Source organism: Astyanax mexicanus, chromosome 22 (genome assembly GCF_023375975.1).
Source record: "Astyanax mexicanus isolate ESR-SI-001 chromosome 22, AstMex3_surface, whole genome shotgun sequence".
In the NCBI taxonomy this organism is placed as follows: domain Eukaryota; kingdom Metazoa; phylum Chordata; class Actinopteri; order Characiformes; family Acestrorhamphidae; genus Astyanax; species Astyanax mexicanus.
In genome coordinates, this window is record NC_064429.1 from 7,977,712 (window position 1) to 7,989,348 (window position 11,637).

At 35.8% G+C, this 11,637-nt stretch overlaps 1 long non-coding RNA gene across 1 annotated transcript; it reads left to right on the top strand.

The window, feature by feature from the left end:
• Positions 1-9,356: 9,356 nt before the first annotated feature.
• Positions 9,357-11,410, top strand: LOC125786798 (uncharacterized). The gene is made up of 3 exons (XR_007428825.1): positions 9,357-9,445; positions 10,900-10,960; positions 11,064-11,410. It is a non-coding gene; the product is annotated as an uncharacterized LOC125786798 (long non-coding RNA).
• The last annotated feature ends 227 nt before the right edge of the window (positions 11,411-11,637 follow it).

Sequence of the window (11,637 nt, forward strand, 5' to 3'; positions counted from 1 at the left end):
ATTTATTTGCAGAAAAACGAAATAAAATAACAAAATTAAAATAACAAAAAAGATTAAGAGCTTTCAGACCTCAAACAATGCAAAGAAAACACGTTTATATTCATAAAGTTTTAAGAGTTCAGAAATCAATATTTGGTGGAATAACCCTGGTGGTTTTTAATCACAGTTTTCATCATGCATCTTGGCATCATGTTCTCCTCCACCAGTCTTACACACTGCTTTTGGATAACTTTATGCTGCTTTACTCCTGGTGCAAAAATTCAAGCAGTTCAGTTTGGTTTGATGGCTTGTGATCATCCAACTTCCTCTTGATTATATTCCAGAGGTTTTTAAATTGGTTAAATAAAAAAAAAACTAATTTTAAAGTGGTCTCTTATTTATTTTTTTTTTTTGGAGCTGTATATCCCACAAGTCAGTTTAGTGTAGCGTTCTTAAGCTTCCTTGGGATAAAGGAAGTAGTTTATTAATGGTATTAATGTGTGATGTTTGTCTGCAGGAGCCTGGGAGAGCACTAACCTGCAGTATGATGATGCCGGAGGTCCTTCAGGATCCTCCAGAGCAGTCCGAGCCCAGCCAGCAGTGCGGGTTCGGGAGGAGCTGCCCGGGAGCATCCCGGACCTGAGAGAAGACGTACAGCACCACCGACCCTGCAACGTTCACAACACACACCTGGACCACGAAGCTGAAACAGGTATATTCCTACTGCTCACACATTTAACATCTAACAGGGAGCATGCTGTATAAATATAGCCTAAAATGAAAAATCATAATTTATATGATTATAATTATGTGGGAGTTTATCACTTATACCAGTCACACCTTGATCATCCAGATAAAATGTAATTATTTGATAAATTAGTGAATTTACTGTAGTAAATCTAAACCCAGAAATTTGTTTAGCTATTACATTGTAACAGAAGCATTTTGACTTGTTTAACCTACCAACAAAACTAGCAAATTCTGAATAGAACATTTTATCGTTTTAAAACAAAGTAGTAGGGGTGGGCGATATGACTCTAAAATAATATCACGATATTTCAGGGTATTTTTGCGATAACGATATACTTGGCAATAAAGAAAAACAGAAAAATAATTAATTAATTTCAGGAATATAGTATAAGAGTATAACAGAATAATCATAATGTGGCAAAATAAATAATATAGCATAAAATAATATAATGCAGCAAAAAATATTGCAGAATATTTTCATGCATATAAACTGCAAACTAAAACAATTATACAATAAATACACTTAAAGCTTCACAGTAAATAATAGACTACGTTTAATACAAACCATCCCTATTATCACGATATGGATTTTTATTATCATGATATTTCTGTGTCACGATATATTGTATACGATATAATATAATAACATAAGTCACATATCTGAATAACAATATCAAACAACCCTTCTACTATTTTTGGGTCCAATCAACCAGTTTCAGTTAAAAAAACAAACAAAACAATAAACAGAAAAAAATATTTGAATACATTTTTGGAGCATGAATCTATGGTTTAATTGGTATAATAAACGTGTATATAAAATAGCAAATTTATATTTGCTGTCTTTACATTATGTATGTTAATATATTTGTTTGCACACATAATATTCTGACCAGTTTGACCCAGTAGTGATAATATAAAAACTTTAAAAAGCAACAAATTGTATAATTTATTTGCACAATGGACAAGTCCCCGCCCAACCCCTACTTACTATTAGTGTGTAGTCTTAACCTCAAATTGGGTATTCAGATATATTATATATATAAGTGCATCTAAAAAGATAAAAGGTCATGTCATCTGCTGGTGTTGATCCACTGTGTTTTATTATCAAGTCTAAAGTCAGTGCAGTTTTGTTTTCCAACAACATCTTACAGCACTTCATGCTTCCCTCTGCTACTGACAACTTTTATGGAGATGCAGATTTCATTTTCCAGCAGGATTTGGCACACTGCCCACACTGCTAAAAACAACAGTTGGTCTTATATAATATTCTAATTTTCTGAGACACTGATTTTTAGGTTTTCATTGGCTGTAAGCCATAATAATCATCAACAATAAAATAAATAAACGCTTAAAATAGATCACTCTGTGTGTAATACATCTATATAATATATGCATCACATTTTAATTTTCATTATTTTAATGTAAAGTTTGACTTTAATTATTTTCTCATTTAATTAGAAGAAAGGCTGGCAGAAGGGCCAAATAACTGTTTTCTTTTTGGATATTTTGTAAAAAAAAAAAAGTGTCAGTGAAATGTTTTTTAACAATGTAAGCCTATAGCATCTAATTGTAGATATTAAACTATTTTTAAAGACTTTTTTTAGAATTCTGGTTTGTGTTTCTTCTTTTTGTCTTGTAAGTTGGACACTCTGGAAGGAAAATATCAGCATGACACCAAGAGACATGTGAAAGAAAGAGAGCATGGGCAACAAGGGGGCGCTGCTGGACCTAACCAGAGCTATCTTTATATTCTGTACATTTTTATTCATTTATAGCTACTTAACATCAACGCTTCAAACACTTACTGATACTAAAAAAAAACAATCAGTGATCCTGAACATGGCATTTTGAGAGATAGTGTAGAAAGAGTGTTAACTGGGCACTTACTGCATTATTGTTCTATATATTACTGTAATCAGTGCTAAACATAGATTTGAATAAAATTCCTCTTTTAAAAAAGTTTGTGTCTATATGTGCACTACTGTTAAATTTGTCAAAAATCACTGTTTTCAGTCAAAAAAAAACATTTGTTGCATTTTTATTTATAAAATGATGCGAATATGATGCTTAAATGTATATAAATAAATCAATAAAAAAATTGGTCCAGCATTACTGTATTTTATTTACTTCACTTTTAGATTCAAAGGATATATGATAACCCATACATTTAATATTTTGCTGTACCTACTCTATTGCTCAACTCTTACTGTAGTTACAGTTGTTACTGATGATATTGGAATATACAATTTTTTTGGAAATGTGTCAAAAATTCTCAATACTCCTGGGATTTTTGGGCTTACCTGTAACTGTAACAATCAATCCAATTGACTAAGTGTTGTTCAGTCCAGTGAGTGCTATGAGTAATACATATAGAGGGTGTGTAATTTTTTTAGGCTAAATAAGGAAATAAAGCAAAATTACCTTAAACTTTCACTGAAAAAATAAAATAAAGTACCAAAAAGAAGTTACTCATCCCACAATTTTTAAAAACTTTTTAGGAAGGTTTTCCACAAGGTTTAGGAGTATGTTTATGGGAATTTTTGACCATTCTTCCTGAAGCGCATTTGTGACACTAATGTTGGCCAGTCATGTTGGAACAGGAAGAGGCTGTCCTCTGGCGTCACATCAATGTCAAAAGTCGGGCGCGCAAAAATACCAGGCGAAAAAAATTAACCAGCGTGTTTTAACAAATTTATGTGTTTCAATTAAGTTCTTGAGAGCACAAATGTGAAGCTCACAAGCAAAACTCAGGGAATTGTGCGCGAACTGAAGCTTCATTCTCTAGCTTCATTTTTCTCCTCTTGGTAGGCACCATGCAAATTACCTGAGGCTGAAGTTAGTACTGGAGCGAGGCTTTTGCGCTCGAGTTTTGAAAGGGGTGGTTTTGACAGTTTGGGGGCGGGGTTAGAGTCACCTCCATCAACGAATGCTATTGGCTGATATTTCCAGGGTTTGTCATGGACCGCCTACCTCCAAGAGCCGGAGGAGGGCGGAGAAAAAAGGACAGCAGGAGAGTTAGCTAGCTGGCTATGCTAACATCCAAACAACCCGGGCAGCCAATAGCGTACGCTGAGGGAGGCGACCCTGACCCTGCCCCCAAACTGTCAAAACCACCCCATTCAAAAACAAAAGCCGCATGTATTTTGCATGGCACACGAGGAAAACTGTGAATTTCAGAGGAACATAAACACCCGAGAGGAGAAAAATGAAGCTTGAGAGCAATATTCTGTTCAGCACGCACACAAGTCCCTTTTTTATACTTGTGAGCTTCACATTTGCGCTCACAAGAAGTTAATTTACACACACAAAATATTAAAACACGCTGGTTAATTTTCAGAAAGTATTTTGGCAACCCCAACTTTTGACATTGACATTGATGTGATGCCATACTGTCCACATTGGGGAACAGTTGGGAGCATGAAATTGTCTAAAATCTCTTTGAATTCTGAGAGATTATGAGTTCCTTTCACTGCAACTTAGGGGCCAAGCCCAACTCCTGAAAGACAGCCCCATGCCATAATTATAATTATCCCCCCTCCACCAAACTTTACACTTAACACAATGCAGTCAGACAAATACCGTTCTAGTGGCAGCCATCATGGAAGCGTCCATAAAACACGTCTCATAACAGTATTGAAGGATAAGTTAATTGGGGAAAAATACAGAATTAAAAGATGGCTCTAGTACTCTGTTGTGTATGGACGAGCATTATCCTGCTGAAGCCATTGTTGGATCCCAACATATTGTCACTAAAGACACTATGGTTCCAGTCCATAGCAGTCTAATTTTCACATCCTTTAGTCCATTCAAAATCTTTTTTTAGAGGCATGTCCAGCAGTTAACAATCTTTCACCAAGAGGTACACTACCCAGAAGTTGCCTCTGAGAATATCTTTTTTTTTTTTTTTAGAGCAGCTGGAAAAAAACCTTTTCTGTCCTCATGTGGCGTGACCCTGATATAATTTACATAGCTTCTGAGACAGCAATCCATGTAGCATTGGGGTTTTGTTTAATTAAAGAGTGTTTTAAGATATATTACATACTAATTTCAATAAATGACAGTATATAATATCTATAAATTCCTGTGAAGGCACCTGGAAACGGGGGGGTACTTCATGGCTGAGGAAGGGAAGGCTGAAGTGGAATACTTTCAAGCACTGGATCAGTTCAGACCATCATAATGCAGCTAAAGGTATCCTCTTTCCTGGAGAGATTCATTTCCTGAAGTGTGATCTCATGTGGACAGGTCACATCTGAGTGTTTTGCTGAATCGCTCTCATGATTTAATCCCCAGGATCCAACACAGCCTCAGTTAGCTCTACGGTGAAACGTGGAGAGATCGAGGCTCCAGCGGACATGAAGATCTTCATCCCTTATGATTCTGCCAAACTCTGTATAACCCAAGTATGAAGATCCTTCCTACCTTCCTACTCCATCATATAATCCTTACAAATCATACATTTATAAACACTATATTTTAATATACAGGGGTTGAACAATGAAATAAAACTGAAACACCTGGTTTTAGAGCACAATAATTGATTGTGGTGACGGACAGTTCTGGTGGAAACAGGAGAGTTGAGGTGCACATTGAATTCTGCCGTGATTTGATCAGCCGTGGTTTTATGTTTTTTGGATACAATCCGGGTTAGCACCCGAACATCCCTTTCAGTCAGCTTCCTCTTACAGTGTCCACAGTTAATCCTGTTGGATGTGGTTGGTCCTTCTTGGTGGTATGCTGACATTACCCTGGATACTGTGGCTCTTGATGCATCACAAAGACTTGCTGTCTTGGTCACAGATGCTCCAGCAAGACGTGCACCAACAATTTGTCCTCTTTTGAACGCTGGTCTGTCACCCATAATGTTGTGTGCATTGTGTTCAATATTTAGAGCAGAACTGTGCTCTTACCCTGCTAACTGAACCTTCACACTCTTCAGGCTCTTACTGGTGCAATGTGCAATTAATGAAGATTGAACACCAGGCTGCTCCAATTTAGCCATGAAACCTCCCACACTAAAATGATGACAGGTGTTTCAGTTTCATTGTTCAACAGCATAGAAGAATAGAAAATAAATATATAAAGGCATAAAAACGTTCTATACATGTTTCTCATCATATATTATAATGGTCATTAAATAATTAACATAGCAAAGTGCAAGGTGCAATAACATTGATTATGAAATTATTATGTGCCATATAAATATATATATATAAATATAAATATGCATACGTAACAGATATAGTTCTGAAAAGTGAATATGTGAATACCCAATCATGAGTAAAGTGTACTTGAAGGTTAAAATAAATATAATCATTAACACAATTAATATGTTTCCTAGTCCTCAATTTTTTAGGATTATGTGGTGCAAAGTAATGCATATATTTAAACATTTTAAGAAATACATTAATAAGACATTCACAATATTCACAAAACAAATCGTGTTAAAAGCTTTGGTTTTTCAGATCAGTAAAGGAAAATTTCGAGGCTTTTCTCTGTTTTTTTCTCAGTAATGTAAGAGCTGTGATGGTGAACACAGCTCTCATTGTGGGGATTCCCTACGGCTGTATCTGCTGTATCACATGACTGTCATTCCTGCTGCTGCTGCTGCTGCCTGATGATGATCAGTTTCTCTGTGGTAAACAAGCTGCTGGTCAGTGAAGCTGATTGGCTGGTTGGGGATCAGCTGTAAGATGTAAACTAACTAATAATCAGTCTGGTTGGCAGGCTTGGTCATGCTGATTATGCCAGTTTTAATAAATATAACATGAATTAAAAGTTATCTAATCTTTTTAGAAGTAAAATATATCTCATTAAAAAGCCATTAAATATTACTCAACATTGTGCTGTTTATGTTCTTAAAATAAATCAATAAAATGCACTTACGTTTGGATTAAATATTAAGTACTGAGCTGAGACACACTAAAAAAATAAAGTAAAGTTTATTTAACATTTCTTAGTACATTAAACAAAAAGTATAAGCATATTTCCTATTGGCTCCTGACTAGTACTGCCAACATTAAAGTATTAACACACGCAAATAATTTGGTATCAATAATGTGTTTTTTATGCAATTAATTATGTTAATTGCTGTAATCTGCCCTGCCCCCAACCAATGACCCTGCCCAATGTGCAGATTTTTTTTCTGGATTGACACCACTACTCCTGACTGAATTTGTTTTAAAATTCTGGAAAATGAAATCTGCATCTCCATAAAAGTTGCCAGCAGTGCGAAGCATGAAGTGCGGATTTCCTTTTCCAGCAGGACTTGGCACACTACCCACACTGACAAAAGCACCAATTGGTCTTATATAATATTATAATTTTCTGAGGCACTGATTGTTGGGTTTTCATTGGCTGTAAGCTTCATTATCATCAACAATAAAATAAATAAACGTTTAAAATAGATCACTCTGTTTGTGTAAAACATCTATATTATATATAAGTTTCGCATTTTGAATTGAATAACTGAAATAAAGTAACTTTTCAATGATATTAAAATTTTTTAAGATGCACCTGTAGTTACCATTAAGTGTTTGCCGTTGTACCAGATCACTGATGACATGATGGCTATGAAGGATCGGCATCTGGAGATGGTCCAGGAGCTGGAGGAGAACTTTCTTATTGCATCAAAGGAGAATCAGGTACCAGTAAAAAAAACACCATGATGATTCACTGAGCTGCAAACCAGGAGAATAAAAGATTAAAAAATACATACAGTCAGAATTAAAACTGTGTTAAAATCTGGATTGTATCTGAAATATATCTACGTAAAATGATATGCCCACCTTAACCTTACATGGGTCTCATCTCGGACTCAAGAAACTATTCCTCAACCTCCATTGTCTGCAGCAGCTAGTAAAAGAAAAAAATCCGAAAAACGTGTCGATCAGGAAAAGCACCGCATCTACATCAACCCGTGAATTAGTATTCATGGCCACGCCTACCTCTGCTTGCGACCGCACACAGGCAGAGCAGAAGCCGGGCAGCGACGCCGTTTCGTCAGCATGGCATTTCATTCCTGTGTTATTTGTGCGAATAACACATCAGTGTTTAGTTATATGCTTTACCCAGTAATTCAGAGCTAAGAAACAAATGGCTAGAATTTGTCTATGGAGGAAAAACACCACCAGCCAAGTATAATTGAGATAGATAGGTATTTGTATGTTTAAAAATGTTCTGTTTACACTAGTTAAAAGTAAAAATCCACCCCAACAACTGCCAACAAAACCCTGGGGTGGATTTTTTTCTGGACCTGGACTACCCACCTCTGTGTGTAAGTAACTGTAGATTTAAATAGGATCTCCGGTGGATTTTGTGTTTTACAGAGACTCTAAGACTATCGGTCTTAGCAGAGCATTATTACACATGTTGTAAATAAACATATAACATTGCAAAGACTGTTATTATTGTAAAAATCTCTTTATTTTAAAACATTTCTGGTGTTGCAGCGCTGTTCGCCAATCAGAGGCTAATGTTTGCATGTATGAATATTCATGAGCAGGAGCCAAAATCCTACTGTTCTTTTTCTTTTCCACTCCTCCACCGGACTAAAGCAGTGTTATACCGGATCACCAGAGCCATTTTTTTTTTCACAGAAAACATCTCACATGACATTAATTTATTATAGAAACCACAACTAGACATTTAAAATTAATAAAAAACAATAGAATGGGATGTTTAAAGCTGGCTGATGACCCATTTACCTACATGATGTTATGCACTGCACTGCTGCCACATGATTGGTTGCGTAGATAACCGAATGAATACGTAAGCATATGAATATTACTAATAAAGTGCTTTTTTAAGTAGGAAAGGACAGTGCTCACAATCAGACGCCATTACCAGAACAAGCTGGATGTGCTGAAGAGGGTCCTGGGGATATACCAGGACAAGGTTGATAGAAAGAATGCTTTGTGGGAGGAGAAGATTAAGGTGAGTTTGAAGACATTAGCTTTTTTTGCCTTAATTTGAACTCTAGGCTGTTTTGGTGTGTTTTTCTCGGTTTTTCTCGGTAGACGTCTGAGTTCACTTTACGTCAATAAAGATTAATATCGGATTTTATCTTTTGGTGAAGCCTTTGTACTTTTGTTCATGAAGTTTTTTGTGAACAGTACACTGTGATATCTTTACTCCTGTCCAGTTATTTTTGGTTCTTTCTTTACAGCTCTCAAAATGTTTCTTTAATCAACTGCTGTTGTTTTCCTTGGTCCACCTCTTGGTCCTTTCTTCTTCAGGACATTTCAAACTAACAAAACACACCTAAGAGTCACATGTTCCAATGCTTTTGCTCACAAGGAGGACAGAAGGTGCACAGCAAATGCAAAATAGTTTTTTGGCCTTTTAACTCTCTGTTCAGGAGTTAAATCTGAACTGTTGTGGGAGTTAAAATACTTATCCCATCTACAGTAAAACACTCTCAGCTGGAGTTAATTTTACCATAAACTCCTTCACAGTGTTAACAATTAATGCACAATTTTGTGTTAATAAACAAATATATGACAATAAAAAGCATCATTACTGATTATCTAGGTGTGCCGTTTAAATGTAACTTCTAAATCATAGTGTTTTGAATGTATCTGTTTGTAATCCTCTCTTATCCTGTGGTTTATTTCTGTAACAGACTCTGCAGAATGTGAATGAGAAGCTGCAGGATGAGCAGAAAGCTCTTCAGGAGCGAAACAGGCAGGACTCTGCAACCTGGGACAGAGAGAAGGTACCGCAGTGCCAAATACAGCACTGAACTCCAGACGTGTCTCTGAAGTAGTGTTGCCAACTTCTCAGTAAAAAAAGTAGCTATTGGTTGTGCTAAAAGTTGCTAGAAGTCTCTAAATGATGTGATTATCTAATTTGCATAATACGTGTTTTTGAAGCTGAAAAGGATTAATGTTGTGGGAGGGAAAAAAGTGAGTAAAAACATCCTAAATACGTAGGAAATGTTACAAATGAACTCCTTTTGTTGCTTTTTTAAATAGGCAGACACTACGTAAATTCCATAAATCAGTATTTTGACAACGTTTTTTTTTTAAGTTTTCTTACGATTTCTTTAGTTTCAAACCTGTTTTTTTTTTTTGAATAATGAGCGAGCTAGCTAGATATTTAGCTTTTCACAAAGAGGCAGACACTGTGGACAAGGTAGTCAATTTTACACTGGAGTTCTTTTTTAAAGGCAGAATAAGTTGCTCTAAGGTCTCAATAAGCTTTTCTGCATTGATGCTGCATCACAAAGTGTACTGACAAAAGCTCATGCAATGACAGAGCCTAGCTTTTGGACTGGATGCTGATAACAGTCTGGATGGTCCAGAACACAGGGCATCTATTTCTTCCAAAAAAGATCTGGAATACATATTTATCTGACCATAGTTTATCTTTTACACGGTATGATGGTCTATTATCCCAGATTCCTCCAAGTCCAGTAGAGAAGGGGGCGGAGTAGAAGTGGGCGGAGTAAAGGTGTACGTGATATTTGTAAATATAGTCATATTGATTTTTGACTCCTAAAACAATAGTATTGTTGTTTCTAAACGATATTTGACCATTTCTCATTTTCTATAAATACATACTCTAAGTAGCAATATTTTTATTTGTAATTTTTAAATAATCATTAATTTATAGATTAAAACAACAATGTTCATTTTACTCAAACATATATTGTTTTACGGAGCTGTATATAGGGTTAATACTATCCGCAATCAATACAAACAAAAGTAACTGTAAGAAACACTTTATTTATTTATTATTTTTTAAATATTACAACTTTTGCAGATTTGGGGTTGTACAATGGTTTTATATTGAACTATGACAGCTCAAAATTATTTTAAATTCTTCAATGGTTGTTTGGCTGGTTAAATTAATTAATTATTTTATTGTACTTTATTTGTCCTTTTATAACCCATACAAATGACATGTTTTAATTACTTGGATTGAGCTTTAAAGAGAATTTAGAAGGACCCTTTTATTATCCAGAGTGTGTTTATAATCAGTAATATCTATAGTCTCACGTTACCAGTGGTTGTTTTGGAGGGGAATGGCTATTTATTTTTGTTGTTGTTGTTAATTATAATAAGAAACGTGAGATTAAAGCTAATTGAGGTTTTAGCCGATGTGTAAGATTAGATTTTGGAGCCCATGCTAAAGTGTCTGATCTAAATCTGTGATGTGTTTTTCCAGAGCAAGATGATGGAGATGTTCACCTCCCGATTAGACCAGCTGCACAGCCACCAGGCCTCCAGTAAGTGCTTGATATAATAAAGTATAATATAGACTCAGATGGTTTAAAATGACTGAATCTGGCTGTACAGAGCTGGTGCTGACCTCTCCTGGTGGTGTGTTAGCGCTGCAGGAGCTGCAGATGGCGCGGGTGGAGATGGGTCAGGTACAGGAGATGCTGCAGGCCTCTCAGGAGGCTAAAGAGCGAGAAGAAGCAGCCAAAGAAGAGGTAAATAATGGCTGGAATGTGATAAAAGCTTAAGGGCTCTATCTTACATCCTGGGCAAGTCTCTTGCGAGTATATTTACACTGATAAATGTGGTGGTCTGGAAGTGAGGTGTGTTCAGGTAAATTTCTGGCATGTATCTAACTTGGCCAAGGGAAACACAGGTGCACCACATACTGATTAAAACCCTGACAACAGTCAATAGTCAGCCGCCCAATTCTATCTTAGCCAGTTACTTTATTTCAGTAATTCAGTTAAAAAGGTGAAACGTATATATTATCTAAATGTATTGCACACAGAGTGATCAATTTTAAGTGTTTATTTCTTTTATTGTTGATGATTATGGCTTACAGACAATGAAAAGTCAAAAATCACAATCTCAGAAAATTACAATATTATTTAAGACCAATTGGTACTTTTAACAGTGTGGGCAGTGTGCCAAATCCTGCTGGAAAATTAAATCTGCATCTCCA